Source organism: Heterodontus francisci, chromosome 13 (genome assembly GCF_036365525.1).
Source record: "Heterodontus francisci isolate sHetFra1 chromosome 13, sHetFra1.hap1, whole genome shotgun sequence".
Taxonomy (NCBI): Eukaryota; Metazoa; Chordata; class Chondrichthyes; order Heterodontiformes; family Heterodontidae; genus Heterodontus; species Heterodontus francisci.
In genome coordinates this window covers 86,472,787-86,489,835 of record NC_090383.1, presented here as the reverse complement: position 1 = coordinate 86,489,835, position 17,049 = coordinate 86,472,787, and the positions used below count along the sequence as shown (strand labels likewise).

Genomic DNA, 17,049 nt, shown 5'->3' with positions numbered 1-17,049 from the left:
ACAAGGGCAGCAGATGCTTGGGAACACCACCACCTGCAAGTTCCACTCCAAGTCGCACACCATCCTGACTTGGAACTATGTCGCCGTTCCTTCACTGTCAGCGGAACAAAATCCTGGAACTCCCTTCCTAACAGCACTGTGGGTGTACCTACCCCACATGGACTGCAGCAGTTCAAGAAGGCAGCTCACCACCATCTTCTCAAGGGAAATTAGGGATGGGTACTAAATGCTGGCCTGGCCAGCAATGCCCAGATCCCATGAATGAAAAAAAAAATTTTTTAAGGGGAAAGAGAAGGGCACTGCATAAGAATTCACAGCCACAGTGGGTCTTAGGCAACATTTTTCCTACTTCAACCTGAAAAGGAGCGATGTGTGAGTTTTTTAAATTCTTTCATTGGCCGTGGGCGTCGCTGACAAGGCCAGCATTCATTGCCCATCCCTAATTGCCCTTGACAACTCAGCGGCTTGCTCGGCCATTTCAGAGGGCAGATAAAAGTCAACCACATTGCTGTGGGTTGGAAGTCACATGTAGGCCAGACCAGACTAACTTACAATTCCAGGTTTTTTTAAGTGATATTACCACTATGCCATTGTCTCCCCTTCATTTCAACAAGAAGGCCATCAGGTAGCTATGTCATTGGCTGCAGCCACAACTAGAACACAAAACAGGGCATGTATAGCACTGCCTGTGGTGTCAAGGTCACTATAGCCCTTTGTTTTCATTCCAGGGGGTTATTCCAGGCTGCAGCAGGTACACCAGTAATGTCTGGCAGTTTGCTGTACACTGTAACATCAGGGAGGTGACTGATGCTCTCAAGTCGAAAAGGAATATGTACATATCCTTCCTGAAGGACCAAGCAAAGAGGGAACACTAGGCTTTACATGCATTGCAGTCTTCTCTGGGGTCCAAAGAATCAGAGAATGCACTAGAATTTCCCTGCATGTTCTCAATCACTTGGCATCTTTCTCAATAGAAAACATGCCTCTCCTTCAATGTCCAGCTTGTTTGTAAACACAGGCAGTGCATTATGTAAGTCTGTGCATAAAAACAGGTTCAAATATGGATATTACTTTATCCTGAGATTGCTTTTAGGTAGTCATATGGTTAAGATTATGAAGGTACATGTGCATACCATTGGGATCCGCATTAGGTGGCCACTATAAACAGGTGGTGCCTGAATTAAGGCTTGCGCTTGAATACTTAGTCTGCAGTTGGGATTGATATTAGGTGGTCTCTCTATACTGGTGGTCTGTAAAATAGGTTTCGCTATCTGTGTATAATATATCAACATCACTTTTTAGAAACATGATCTCAAAGTTTATTTTTACTTATGAACATATAATGGGGAAAGCAAAGTCTTCTGAGCCAAGCCAAAATTGGTTTCCACAATAGCCTGTGAAAGAACACAACTGGTTGCCATATTACTGCTAATTAGGTTTCAGTATTATATGCACTGATAATTAGAAATTGCTATTAGACCAATGTAATAATCTATTTGTTCCTGTATTTTTATCACTAACATTTATTTGTCTGCTGGTATGATGGTACGCACACCACATCTTCCTTTGTAATGCAGTTTTATTTATGTAATTTTCGTAAATCTGCTGCCAGCCGTGGCTTATTATTTTGTTAAAAACTTGTCTCAATCATGCGCCACAGAATAAGTATAGATTTTTATTTACTGACCAGCAGCTGCAATGATACACAGCAGATGTAGGGGTGAGTGCCCAGTCCAAGTATCTTTCAGCCTCAGACAGTCACCATTTGCTGCTGTGCAGGCTACCACTCAGACCAGTTTCTAAATGAAGTGTTTGTTGCAATGAGTGGCCTCTTTCTTCAGGATTGTAAAAATTAACAGGAACTTTTTAATGTGTTTGGATCAGCATAAATAATGAAGCCCATCCTCCTAAACAGAGTCTAGTGTGGAAAAATCTGGTAGAAAATTGATTAAAGTTTTGAATTGAGAAAAGAAACTAAAAATTCAGTAAAGTTCTTTCAGTTAATCTTGGTAATCATATAAATTACTTTAACATTATCACATCAGTTGTTGTCCCATTTTAATCTCTTGCTTTCCTAAAGACAGCGCGAAAGATATTGAACCCATGACCGTTTATTTTGAGTACGAAAAAATGGGGACCAGGAATTGAAAATCTGATGGCATCTTGGCCATCTCTTGACACACAAGGCCCCCACCTGAATGTCATAGTAAGGTGGGTCTGTAAATGGATAATAAGTATGTCGCATTAAGCAGGCTATTTTTCTATGCAAAACAGGGTTCTATGATGCTTTGACTTGATAGAGTGGAAACCAGGAGGATATTTCCTCTTGTAGGGAAGACTAGAACCAGGGGACACAGTTTAAGAATAAGACGTTGATGAGGAGAAATTTTTTCTCTCAGTGTGTGGAATTCTCTTCCCCAGAAAGCAGTGAAGACTTGGTCATTGAATTTATTCACAGCTGAATTAGATTTTTGATAGACAAAGGAATCAAGGTTTACTGGGGGGCAGACAGGAAAGTAGATTTGAGACCGCAACCAGATCAGCCATGATCTTATCGAATGGCAGATGGGGTTCGAAGGGCTGAATGGCCTACTCCTAAGTCCTATGTTTCACCATAGAAACATAGAAAAATTACGGCACAGAAGGAGGCCATTCAGCCCATTGTATCCGTGCCAGCCGAAAAAACTAGCCACCCCATCTAATCCCACCTTCCAGTACTTTGTCCATAGCCTTGCAGATTACAGCACTTCAGGTGCATGTCCAGGTACCTTTTAAAAGAATTGAGGGTTTCTGTCTCCACCACCGTTCCTGGCAGTAATTTCCAGACACCCACCACCCTCTGGATGAAAATGTTTTTCCTTGTGTCCCCTCTAATCCTTCTACCTTGACGAACCTGTTGGAGTTTTTTTTGAGGATGTTACTAACAGAATTGATAAAGGGAAGTTGGTAGACGGAGTATACTTGGATTTGCAGAAGGCTTTTGATAAAATCCCCCACAGGAGGTTGGTTAGCAAAATTAAAGCACATGGGATAGGAGGTAATATGCTGGCATGGATTAAGGATTGGTGAACAGGCAGAAAACAGAGAGTAGGAATAAATGGGTCATTCTCGCATTGGCAGGCTGTGACTAGTGCGGTACCGCAAGGATCAGTACTTAGGCCCCAGCTGTTCACAATATATATCAATGATTTGGATGTGGGGATCAAATGTAATATTTCCAAGTTTGCAGATGACACAAAAATAGGTGGGGATGTCTGTTGTGAGGAAGATGCAAAGCGGTTTCAAGGGTATTTGGACAGACTTAGTGAGTGGGCAAGAACGTGGCAGATGGAATATAATGTGGAAAAATGTGAGGTTATCCATTTTGGTATGAGGAATAGATATGCAGAGTATTTCTTAAATGGTAAGTGATTAGAAAGTGTAGACGTACAAAGGGACATGGGTGTCCTCGTCAATAAGTCATTGAAAGCTAACATGTAGGTGCAGCAAGCAATTAAGAAGGCTAATAGTATGTTAGCCTTTATTGCAAGAGTACAGGAGTAGTGAAGTCTTGCTTCAATTGTATAAAACCTTGGTTACACCGCACCTGGAGTACTGTGTGCAGTTTTGGTCCCCTGACCTTAGGAAGGATATAACTGCCATAGAGGGAATGCAACGAACAAAGAACAAAGAACAGTACAGCACAGGAACAGGCCATTCGGCCCTCCAAGCCTGCGCCGATCTTGATGCCTGTCTAAACTAAAACCTTCTGCACTTCCGGGGACCGTATCCCTCTATTCACATCCTATTCATGTATTTGTCAAGATGCCTCTTAAACGTTGCTATCGTACCTGCCAGACTTGTTCACGGGATGGTGGGACTGTCCTATGAAGAGAGATTGGGGAAACTGAGCCTGTATTCTCTAGAGTTTCGAAGAATAAGAGGTGATCTCATTGAAACCTACAAAATACTTAAAGCCATAAACAGGGTAGATGCAGGTAAGATGTTTCCCTGGGCTCGGGAGTCTGGAACCAGGGGACACAATTTCAAAATAAGGGGGAAGCCACTGAGGACAGAGATGAGGAGAAATTTATTTTCTCACATGGTTGTAAATCTTTGGAATTCTCTACCCCAGAGGGCTGTGGAAGCTCAGTCATTGAGTATGTTTAAAGCAGAGATTGACAGATTTCTAAGTACCAATGGCATAAAGGGATATGGGGTTAGTGTGGGAAAAAGGCATTGAAGTGGATGATCAGCCATGATCATATTGAATGGCAGAGCAGGCTCGATGCACTGAATGGACTACTCCTGCTCCTATGTTCCTATGTAAATGCTGATGGTACAGAGGACTTGAGCAGAATAAAGACTTCAGAATACTGGACATTGACAAGTATAATTGCACACGAGCTCCAAATTGAGGATGAGGAACCCTTTGATGTTCTGAATTGAGATGTAATGCCTACAAAGCAACAGGTGTGCAGTCAATGGCATCTTGGCCCATGGGGATGTCCATTATCCTTGCAAAGCCATGAGCCTGCTCTGCTTGCTTGCCTCAGCAAAGAGGGAAGGCAATGTATTCCCTGCTCATAGCATACAGTGCCTCAGCTGCTCTTGCACAACAGTTGATGGTAAACTGCAAAATGTTGGCGATGTCCCCTGCTCCAAGACAGAGTTCCTATGTTCCAGAGGTCGGTACAAAATGCAGGTCTAGGTGCTGCTTGAAGGCCCAGGACACCAATATTGCTTAACTGCACTGCGGCATCTGATCCTCTTGGAACTAAGGAGAACCCCAACAACAATGCAACAACAACAACATGCATTTATATAGCATGTCTAATGTAGTAAAACATACCACAACACTTCATTGAAAATTATCAAACAAGATTTGACACCGTGCTACATAAGGAGATGTTAGGGCAGATGACGAAAGCTTGGCCAAAGATGTAGGTTTTAAGAAATGCCTTAAAGGAGGCAAGAGAACTTAAGAGGTGAAGAGATTTAGGGAGAGAATTTCAGAGTCTTGGGCAGATGAAGGAATCTCCACCAATGTTAGAATGATTAAAATTGGGGATAAGCAAAAAGGCAAAATTGAAGGAGCGCCTCGGTGGGTTGTAGGGCTGGAGGAGTTTATAGAGATAGGGAGGAACAAGGCCATGGGGGTTTGAAAACCAGGATGAGAATTTTAAAATCGAGGTGTTGTTTAATTGGGCGTTAATGTAGGTCAGTGAGTACAGAGGTGATGGGTGAATGGGACTTGTTGCAAGTTAGGATGGAGACAGCAAAACTTTGGATGACTTTATGGAGGTTGGAAGATGTGAGGCTGGTGAGGAGTGTGTCGGAATAGTTAAGACTAGAGGTAACAAAGGTATGGATCAGGATTTCAGCAGCAGATAGCTGAGGCAAGGCAGAGTCAGGTGATGTTATAGAGGTGGTAATAGGTGGTCTTAGAGATGGCACGGATGTGTGGTCAACAGCTCATCCCGGGTCAAATACAATAGCAATATTCCAAGCAATCTGGTTCAGCCTCAGACAGTTGCACAGAGAGGGATGGAATCAGTAGCTAAGGAATGGAATTTGTGGCAGGGACAGAAGACAATGGCTTTGGTCTTTCCAATATTTAGTTGGAGAAAATTACTGCTCATCCAATACTGGATGTCAGACTAGCAATTTGACAATTTCAAGAGAGGTGGTGGCAAGGTATAGCTGGCATTAGGATGTTGCCGAAGGGCAGCAAGTAGATGAGAAATAGGAGGGGGCTAAGGATAGATCCTTGGGTGACACCAGAGGTAATGGTGCAGGAGTGGGAAGAGAAGCCATTGCAGGTAATTCTCTGGCTACAGCTGAATGACAGGAGAAAGACATTGGAGGAGAATGGTGTGATCAACTGTATCAAAGACTACAGACAGGCTGAGAAGGACAAGAAGGATGCCATTTATGGCTTTGATAAAAGCGTTTCGATAATATGACAGGGAGGAAACCTGATTGGAGGGATTCAAACATGGAATTCCGGGAAGGATGGGCATGAATTTGGAAGGCAACCATACATTCAAGGAATCTGGAAAGGAAAGGGAGGTTAATGATGGGGTGGTGGGTTGCAAGGACAGAGGAGTCAAGGGTTGTTTTTTGAGGAGAGGATGATGACAGCAGATTTGAAGGGAAGGGGAACAGTACCTGAGGAGAGAGAACCATTAACAATATCTGCTAAAGTGGGAGCCAGGAAGGAAAATTGGGTGATCAGCAATTATGGGAATAGGATCAAGGGAGCAGAAAGTGGGTATCATGGACAAACTAAGCTTGGTGAGGGCAAGAGAGAATATATGATATTAACTAAAAAAAGATATGATTTCAGGGCTAGGGCAGGGGAGAACTTTAGAGGAAGTTTGGCCTGTGGGCTAGGGGAAGGGAGAGAAATGGCAGAGGCAACTGAACGGATAGCCTCAATCTTAGGTGGCAAAGTAAAGCATGAACTCCTCACGCTTTTTTAAAATTTATTTACAGATACAGCACTGAAACAGGCCCTTCAGCCCACCGAGTCTGTGCTGACCATCAACCAACCACCCATTTATACTAACCCTACACTAATCCCATATTCCTACCTGTCCCTATATTCCCCTACCATCCACCTATACTAGGGGCAATTTATAATGGCCAATTTACCTACCAACCTGCAAGTCTTTGGTGGTGGGAGGAAACCAGAGCACCCGGTGAAAACCCACGCAGACACAGGGAGAACTTGCAAACTCCGCACAGGCAGTACCCAGAATTGAACCCGGGTCGCTGGAGCTGTGAGGCTGCGGCTGTGAGGCTGCGGCTAACCACTGCGGCACTGTGCCGCTTGTTGGAGGTGACAGTGGAGGAGGCAGGGAGAATGGTTTAAGAAGACAGTTTGCAGTCAAGAAAGAACGCCATGAGTTATCGTTGCACTTCATGATGATCCTGGAATAGTGAGCATTTCTGGCTGGAGAGAACAGGACCCACTCATGCTTTCTGTGATCCAGTCAGACCTGGCTAAACCAGTTGTCCGTGATATATGTTCAAGACTGCGTCCCTTGGGTTGAAGTGAGTGGAGATGAGGGCCGTACCGGGGTAACGACCAAGGTGAGAGAGAGAGTAATGATTTTAATGGGGACTAAGGCATCAAAGGTGAAGATGAGTTTTCTGAATTTCAGGAGGACTCTTTGGCAAGTGGCATTACTATTGCAGGTACATATACAGCCTGGACTGGTGTCTTGCCATTTGAGAGGCCTGACTAGAAAGTTCAGGTAAGCTGTTATCAGGAGAGGACAGGGTATTATGAAGGTGGACCTTAGCCACTTAGCTTATCCCCACTGATCAGCAGGAGGTCGGACCTGCTGGTATTGTTCAGTACTCCAGACACTGAGATTTTGCACATAAGCTCTCAGAAAATAGTTGCCATTATTTTCCCTAAACTGTCCTAAGGTCTGAAGGTTAATGATGAAAACATCAATATTAAATGCACTAACTGGTCTGTAGGCCTCTCTATCAAGTGGGACAGATGTAGATATTTGTGGTGCCACCACTTACTCTAGGTAGCACATTGCATTCTTAGACATTAACACCAAGGATGGCATTTAATTCATATGTGACCCTTGTCATCAGTGTCATATCCTCCAAGATGATCTTCAGTACCTCCACATAAGAATGATGGTCATCCACCACCCTTCCATTTTGGGTAGGAATCCTAAGATCAGAATCCACAGACTCTGGAGCTGGAGCCTCAACTCCCCATTGTGAGATCACCTCTTACTCATTTACTGTGTCACACCCAATGAAAACCTCAGCTAAAATATCTCGAGTCATCCCACAGGTTTATTTATCCAGGCTGGTGATTGAGAGAGAATGGTGAATGATTCTGTGATCCAGTCAGACCTGGCTAAACCAGTTGTCCGTGATATATGTTCAAGACTGCGTCCCTTGGGTTTAAGTGAGTGGAGATGAGGGCGCCAATGTGCTTAGTACAGATGAGTTGGCCTTGTTCTTCCTCCTCTTCCTTGTTTGGATTGGATTATCTAGACAAGAAGAAAATGAAGAGATGTTATAATATTAGTTAGCTGCCATGACAGTTCCCCTATTTTTTTAAGGTAGTACTTGTAGCTAGTCCAGACAAACCTGCAGCAGCCACTACTTCTCCATCCCCAGTAGATCAGCCATCTGGCTTCCCAGGATGTCGAATGCTTCCTTTTTATGTGGGGTCAGAGGTCCTATGTCAGGATGACCATCAACTGTGGCTTGAGAATCACAAGTATTATAGACCACCTTCTCTTGTAAGAGAAAAGGAAGCAGAATAAGACATCATTATAGTAATGAAGTTTGAGCAGAATCTCTTGCAATAAAAGTTCAACACATAAGGACAAGAGCACAAAGGGCAGCTATTGACAGTTACGGAGATTTATTTATTCGCGGCACTGTGAGAAATGGAAAAATTGTAGGCGCCAGGTGAAATACTAATTAGAGCAGGGACTGGAGGTTCAGGTTAAAGTCCTAGAGCATGTGAATGTTATAAATGAATAATAAAAAGATTGTAAGGTAGTGTCAAGAGTTCAGGTAGATTACCTTGTCTGTTCTAGTAAAATTGCCAAACTTATTCCTGCACGACAAAGGAGTTCACTCGACTGATACCTCGGATAGGAGGGGTTATCTTATGAGGAAAGGTTGGACAGGTTGGGTCTGTATCCATTGGAGTTTAGATGAATGAAAGGTGATCTTAATGAAACATAAAAGATCCTGAGGGAACTTGACAGGGTGGATGCTGAAAGGATGTTTCCCCTTGTGGGAGAGACTAGAACTAGGAGACATAGTTTAAAAATAAGGGGTCACCCATTTAAGACAGAGATGAGGAGAAATCTTTTTCCCTAAGTGAGTCTTTGGAATTCTCTTCCCCCAGAGAGTGGTGGAGGCAGGGTCATTGAATATTTTTAAGGCAGAGGTAGATAAATTCTTGACTGACAAGGGAGTCAAAGGGTATCGGGGGGTAGGTGGAAAAGTGGAGTCAAGACCACAACCAGATCAGTAGGAATATGATGTAGTAGGAATATGGGATTAGTGTAGGATTAGTATAAATGGGTGGTTAATGGTCGGCACAGACTCGGTGGGCAGAAGGGCCTGTTTCAGTGCTGTATCTCTAAATCTAAAAAAAAAATCTAAATCAGCCATGGCCTTATAGAATGGTGAAGCAGGCATGAAGGGGCCGAAGGGCCAGCTCATGCTCCTAATTCGTATGTTTGAATCCTGGAGGTCAAGGAGGTAGTACTCATGGTCACAGCACCTTCTTCCTCAAAGAACACACCACATGCTTAACAAGCCTTCCACACAGTCTGTCCCCTGCTCTGTATTTCAGTTAGGTGGACATTCCATTCAGAGTCCCTGAAGTTAAAGACTCCTCTCTTGGGTTTGCCTGCCATTATTGAACTTCAGCCTTCTTCCTTCCTCCAATGCTGCAGCTCTGCTTCTCCATCTCTCCCACACTTATTTTGTGCCCCTTTCGTTCCATGTTCCAACCATATATGGTATATTGGGAATGGTTCTCTCATCTCCTGACATGTTTCGCCCCTCTTCAGTGTAGCTTTTGCATGCTGGATTGTTACAGCCTGCAGCACATGATTTATTTTGCTATCATATGATAGCCAGAAATTTCCCCTGGTCTCACTTTCAACAGTGCCATTTCTAGCCCCTGATTGACCAGTCTGTGTTTTTCTCCACACTAAGCCATGGCCTGAAAGTGACAGGCTAGTTTAAACACAGCTCCACATGAACAGCAGATTTATATATTTGTACTTCACATTGTATGATGTTCCTGTCCTTATAAAGCAACATATCATCTGACATACTGTGAGCAATGTTGTGGGACGACCTTAAGAGCGGACCACCTTATGAGCTGTAAGTGAAGGTCACTGGAAGAAGTGATGTTGTGTCACATGACCAGGGAATTCTGGGTGTAGCCTGACAGAGTGAGATGTGTTTCGATGTGGCTCGTGCAGTAATTGTTTGTATATATATGTTCTAGTTTAAAGTATGATTAAAAAAAAACATTATTTCTTTGGATATAACTTGCAGTCCTATATATCTTAGAATAGTTCACACACCAAAGGAACAATGTTACATGCTGAAACAAAAACAAGAAATGCTGGAACCACTCAGCAGGTCTGGCAGCATCTGTGGAAAGAGAAGCAGAGTTAACGTTTCGGGTCAGTGACCCTTCTTCGGAACTGACAAATATTAGAAAAGTCACAGATTATAAGCAAGTGAGGTGGGGGTGGGGCAAGAGATAACAAAAGGAGAAGGTGCAGATTGGACCAGGCCACATAGCTGACCAAAAGGTCACGGAGCAAAGGCAAACAATATGTTAATGGTGTGTTGAAAGACAAAGCATTAGTACAGATTAGGTGTGAATACACTGAATATTGAACAGCAGCAAGTGCAAACCTGAAAAAAAACCTGAAAAAAACAGTGGGTAAGCAAACTGAACAAACTAAGATGAAATGAAATAAATGCAAAAAAAGATAGTAAAAAATGTAAAAAAGAATGTAAAAAAAAGGAAGAAAAAATAACTAAAAATGAAAGTAAAATGGGGGGCCTGTCATGCTCTGAAATTATTGAACTCAATGTTCAGTCCGGCAGGCTGTAGTGTGCCTAATCGGTAGGTGAGATGCTGTTCCTCGAGCTTGCGTTGATGTTCACTGGAACACTGCAGCAATCCCAGGACAGAGATGTGAGCATGAGAGCAGGGGGGAGTGTTGAAATGGCAAGCAACCGGAAGCTCAGGGTCCTGCTTGCGGACTGAGCGGAGATGTTCCACAAAGCGGTCACCCAGTCTGCGCTTGGTCTCCCCAATGTAGAGGAGACCACATTGTGAGCAGCGAATACAGTATACTACATTGAAAGAAGTACAAGTAAATCGCTGCTTCACCTGAAAGGAGTGTTTGGGGCCTGGGATAGTGAGGAGAGGGGAGGTAAATGGGCAGGTATTACACCTCCTGCGATTGCAGAGAAGGTGCCCTGGGACGGGGACGAGGTGGTGGGGGTAATGGAGGAGTGGACCAGGGTGTCGCGGAGGGAACGATCCCTTCGGATGAGGTGGGGGCGTAAGGGGATAAAACTGAGAACTTTGCTGAGGACAGAACGCTCAGCATCAGAGAGAGGGAGGTCAGAGGGTATAGTGAATACACAGCAAGGGGTCATGTCCGAAGGGGTGGGGTCAGAGGGAAGTGAAGCGGAAGGAGGATCTGGAGGGGCATTAGTCCCCATCAGCTGCTGGAGCTTGCATTCCTTAACGCCTGAAAGGAAGAAAAAAAGTTTTTTGTTAATGCGTCGGATGAGACGTAAGATGAGATGAAACTGCGGAGCAGAACAGCTTTGAGATAAGGTGAAACGGTGCTGCTGGAGAGAGAGGTCCAGTGTGTGCATGTGGCGGCGCATAGCACTGAGTGTGGATCTCAGGATGCGGCGAGAGTAGCAGTCCGAGGAACGTTGTATTTCTCGGAATGTTACATGCTGACAATGTTTGTGATATATTTTTTCTGAAGAACACCAAATATTACATCATGGCAACATTTGATTTTTGTTCTGAAGTATACACTGAAAGAGAACAAGGAACAGCTAATTGCCTACCTGCAGTGGCTGAAGATCTGGCAGGTGAGCAGTTAGTAGGAGACACACAACCCCACAGTGAGCTAGGCTACAGACAGGATCCCAGGAGGTGTTGAAACTCCGTGAGTACAGCAAGCAATTTGTCAGGAGATCAGATTTGACCTGGCCTGGGTCGAAAAAATTGAAAAGATCTAGCTGAAGCCATTACTGTTTTAGTTTTCCTGTTTTTCTTTGCTTCGTGGGCAAGGCCTAAGCCAAAAATAGAGGGAAGGACTCAATAACGCCACTGGAGTTCCACAGCACAGTGAGAAAGCTTGGTTGTGGCAGCTGCCGGTACTGCAAGCTACAGCTCGCAGCAGGGAAATAAAACTCTTTTTTAAAAATGCAGTCTCACTCTTAAAGGGGAAGGCCTGCAGAAAACGAATCTGTCTAAACAAGAAAAAAGAAGTGTGCCTATGAAAAGGAAAACCTGTAAAAAGTCCTATGTTTATAAAATAATACAGGATCATCAAAACAATGGCTTTCAGATAGCCAGTTATAGATTGGAAGGTGTCAGACATAGCATCTGAATTTAAACTGTTTCGACTGCGAATGGAACTGTATTTCCTTGATCAAGAAGTGATTGAAGCAGAGAAACAAGTTATCAAAATTAAGATCACACTGGGCAACGAGAGCCTGCAATCAACACATCAGAATTGTCAGCTAAGAATCAGAAGGACCCGAGCAAGCCACGGACATTCCTGGAGGAGCAACTCAAGGTGAAAGTAAATTTCCGAGTACATAAGCTTGAGCTTATGACCTACCAGCAAAGGCAAGATGAGTCTATTAACCAGTTTGTTGCAAGGCGCTGAGACACAGCTCAAGAATGTGACTTCGCAGATATTGAATTATCAGAATGGGTTATGGAGCTAGTAATCTCATCCCGCTAGAAAAGAAGAAAGGGCACACCATAAATGCACGACTCAATGATGGAAGGAAATTTGAAGCCGAGGACATGGAGCCTGGAGTGCATGTAAGTTTGGTTTGCCTTGTCGAGGTAATCAGTCGGGCCCCGGCGAGGCAAGGTTAGTCGTTTGGGGGAAAGGGGGGCACCCTATGCCCGTTTGTTAGGGCCCACTCCCGAGGCGTGAGATGCCACCAGCTGGGCGGCCTTTCCCGGCTCCAGGATGCCTGCTTGCCACAGGTACAATCCCCATGGAGGCGGGCAAAGGCCATTAAGTGGCAGTTAATTGGCCTGGGGCAGGAGGCCCATTTTTTGCCACCCCCCCCCCCCCCCACCCCCTCCCCAACTACGTAAAGTGGGGTGGAGGCGGTGGCGGATTGGGAAGGCCTCCCGGAGCCTCCCGCTCCATTTTATGGCAACCCCCGCCACCATCCAGCTCGCTGGCTTGACGTAAAATTCCAGCCATTGAGTACAAAAGCAGGGAAGTTATGCTGAACCTTTATAAAGCTCTGGTTGGGCCCCAACTGGAGTACTGCCTCCAGTTCTGGTCACCACACTTTAGGAAGGATGTGAGAGTCCTTGAGATTTACTAGAATGGTTCCAGGGATGGGATTTTAATTACAAGGTTCGGTTGGGAAAACTGGGGTTGTTCTCTTTAGAACAAACAAGATTGACTGGAGATTTAATAGAAATGTACCAAAATTATGACAGGCTTAGATAAGTTAGTCAAGGAAAAACTGTTCCCATTAACTAATGGTACAGGGACATGGGCAAGAGACGCAGGGGGAATATGAGGAAGCACTTTTTTTACGAGGTGGGTGGTAATGACCTGGAACTCACTGCCCACAAGGGTAGTAGAAGTGGAGACAATTAATGACTTCAAAAGGAAATTGGATGGCCACTTGAAGGAAATAGACCTTCAGGGCTATGGGGATCAAGCCAGGGAATGGAATTGACCGAAGCACAGACTCGATGGGCTGAATGGCCTCCTTTTGTGCCATACATGACTCCAAGTTACACCAACCTTACTATGAAGATAATGAGCTGAATTTTATGGGCCCTCCTGAGGTTCGGATCGGAGGTGGGGGAGGCCATAGAACCGTGACGGATGGCGGGGTAGAGGGCCCATTATCTCCCCGTCGTCGCCTCATTACCAAGATCATTTGCTCGGGCCGGTGTAGGCCAACAACAGCCTTCCCGCCCAGAGGCCAATTGAAGCCCTTAAGTGGCCTATTAACAGCCAGATAAGGGCCTCTTCCCCCCCCACCACCCGCACCCCCCCACCCCCTCGCACCGCTGGGATCTAACCGGTGGTGGGGAGTGCAATGAGAAGCTTTTTTGATGTTGTCTTATGCAACATAAATGAGATGCGTGGGAGTTCAGGTTGATTGAAGATTTCAAAACATGTTTATTAAACAGCTAAATTAAATATACAGTACAGAGCTACTATTTACAGGTCTTGCCTCTTGGTATTACAGTAACAGAGTGAGACTGGCAAGTAGTCACATGACCATGTCCCGGTACTGGGCTCATTAGCATACTAAGATCTTCAAGGGACATCATTGTCAAAAATCATACAACAGGGGTGCCTCTGCCACGCAGGGAGGGCGCCTTGTAAAACAAGACCTGTAAATAGTAGCTCTGTACTGTATATTTTATTTAGCTGTTTAATAAACATGTTGTAAAACAAGGCACCCTCACTGTGGCATTGTGGAGCTCTCTCCTTCGTGGGCAATCTGTAGCCCACGAAGGACTCCTGCGGCAAAACCTCCACCATTATGGATTCCCCCTCCCCATGGATCCTCTCACCCCCACCTCCCTCACTGGGGCCTTCCAGACTGGCTCCGGCGATCCCGCCTCACTTACCTGAGGTCTGGGGTTCCAGCGCTGGGCCTGGGTCCAAGGCCTCTGCAGTACCGGCAGTGGCCACCGCTAGCGGTGACGCTGCCAATACTGCTGAGCTGCCGGCCCTGTGATTGGCTGGCAGCTCTTGGAGGCAGGATCCCAGTCTCTAAAGGGACGGAAATCCCAGTGCTGGAAACGTCGCCTCAGAACAACAGAGGATCCCGCCAGGGTGGCACAAAAAGGCCAAGACAGGTCTCTCCCTGCCTTTATGGCCCAGTGCCAGGAGCTCCACCTCCTCCACGAAATCCAACACAATATCTCTGTTCCTTCATTATCGCTGAGTCAAAATCCTGGAACTCCCTATATAACAGAACATGGACTGCAGCAGTTCAAGAAAGTGGCTCACCACAACCTTCTCATGTGCAATTAGGGATGTGTAATAAATGCTGACCTTGTTAGTCAGGCACATGCTCCCAAAATGATTTTTTTAAAATTGTTTCTGACAAATGGATGACAGAACCATTGGGGGGAATTTTAACCCCCAAAAATGGATGGGTTGAGGTCAGTTGGGAAGTAAAAATGTAAAATATCTCAAACCTGAGTCTAACCTGCCTCAAACTGGCCAAGCTCCATTTTCGCAGAGCCAGGAAGGGGGCATGCACAACCAATCCACTCTCAGGAGGCTGGTTGCTCATTTCAATATTTTAATGAAGCTGCATGCCTCAGATTTTTTTCTTTGTTCCAGCTTTAACACCGGTCTACCTCTGAATTCCCAGCACCGAAAGAGAGGTGAGGACTGCTGCATGGAACAGATAAGTGCCTTTCCTCCTGGGCCAGGAAGAGCAGGAGTGCTTCCCCGCACCGGCCCAGCAAGCGAACCTCTTACCCTCACCAGGGATTGGACTCCCTCCCCAACATGATCTGATGGCCTCACGATCTCCTCCTGGCCCACCACCCAAGTCCTCCACAGTACCCCCCCCGCATCCCCCGCAATCTCCTCTCCGCCTCCCCGACCGCTATGACACCCCAGTGATCTTCATCCTCATGACCCCATATCTCTCTTGGCCCTCCATCAATGTACCTCCCTTGACCCCCTCCCCCCCCACCCCCCCGATCTCACCATGGGCCCCAGATCAATTTCTCCCACCCTCCTTTATGCTCCCAAGCTGCAGCCTGGCTGCCCGCCAGTCTCTCAATCTGGCTGGCTGCATTTGGAAACAGAATGCCAAGGGATCATCTTACCCCCCCAAAAGGAGGTAGGCTTGGATTGGATGGGATGTTAAAATGCAAAAAGTCTCAATGCCAAATCCAACCCACCTCAAACCCACCCGTTCCCAGGAGGCGAGTCGCTCACTTAAATGTTTTAATGAGGCTGCATGCCTGAGATTTATCTGTGATCCAGGCTAAACAGTGGCTGTCTGGATCTCCCGGGCCTAGGGAAACCCGGCAGCTAAAGGGAGGCAGAGAGAACTACTGCATGAAAAAGGTTAGTGCCTTTCCAGCACTGCTTGTGAGCCAAGAGGAGCAGGAGTGCTTCCCTCCCACAACCTCCCAAGCAAACCTGTAAAGCTTCCCGGTGGTCAGAACTCCTACTGTGATCACTGGCCCCCCTCACGATCAGTGAAATGCCACCACGATCACCAATTCCCTTTTTGTGATCACAGACTCCCTCTCTCCTCGGAATATAGGAACAGCATTTGGCTATTTAGCCCCTTGAACCTGTTCTGCCTTTCAATGAGATCATGGCTGATCTGCAACTTAACTCCACATATTCCTTGATACCTTTAGTTAACAAAAATCTAATAATCTCAGATTTAAAATTAACAATTGATCTAGCATCAATTGCCATTTGTGAAAGAGAGTTCCAAACTTCTACCACACTTTGTGAATCACCAACTGCCCCCACCTACTCCCCTGATCACCGAGATCCCTCCCCCCCCCGCAATCACCTACTCTCCTCCAATGCTCATCTCACCCTCTGATGTCTCCCCGACCCCCCCATCTCCTTCCGATCTCTCCCTCAACCCCCAAAACGCTCCCCGATCTCAAACTGACCCCCGCAATCATCCCCAACCCTCCAAACTGGGCTGCACCTACCCAAACCCCCTCATCTTCTATACTCCTGAGCAACAGGAAACCCACATGCTCCTGGGCTGTAGCCTCTCAGCAGCATTCCCTGTCCAACAAGGAACCAAACCTATCAATCAGGCTGACTTCCGGGCAGGGAACCTGTTGAAAAAAATATGCACACACCATGGAGTTAAAATTCCACAGCAGTCAGGAACTCCACCTCGAACCCCACTGGGGACTTGAAAATCCCACCACAGTTCGTATCGGGGCCCAAAAATGGGAAGCAATTCCAGCCATTAGATTCAAAAGAACCTGAGGGAAACCTGCTCTTCCGGGTTTCTCAACCACAAAACTACCCCGCTGCTTCCTCCCCACCTCCAAGTTAGCATCAGGGTCATTGGTTCAGCCAGCGAAAACAAACTTACAATGTTTTTTTACATTCTGAGATTTTTTTTCCTGTCACATTTCGTTTATAAATTGGTTTCCATCACATCTTAGCCACCTTCACAAAAATTTTAATTCACTTGGTTTCCCACAGAATTTCACGTGACACTGGTGATACATGGCTCAAGTCAAACGAGTATTTTGCAACAATTTATCACAGC

The 17,049-nt window shown here is 45.6% G+C and overlaps 1 long non-coding RNA gene across 1 annotated transcript; it reads right to left on the bottom strand.

Moving 5' to 3' along the window:
• Positions 1-7,791: 7,791 nt before the first annotated feature.
• Positions 7,792-11,912, bottom strand: LOC137376479 (uncharacterized). The gene is made up of 3 exons (XR_010976236.1): positions 11,608-11,912; positions 8,110-8,259; positions 7,792-8,009 (listed from the first exon to the last, which is right to left on the bottom strand). It is a non-coding gene; the product is annotated as an uncharacterized lncRNA (long non-coding RNA).
• Positions 11,913-17,049: the final 5,137 nt, after the last annotated feature.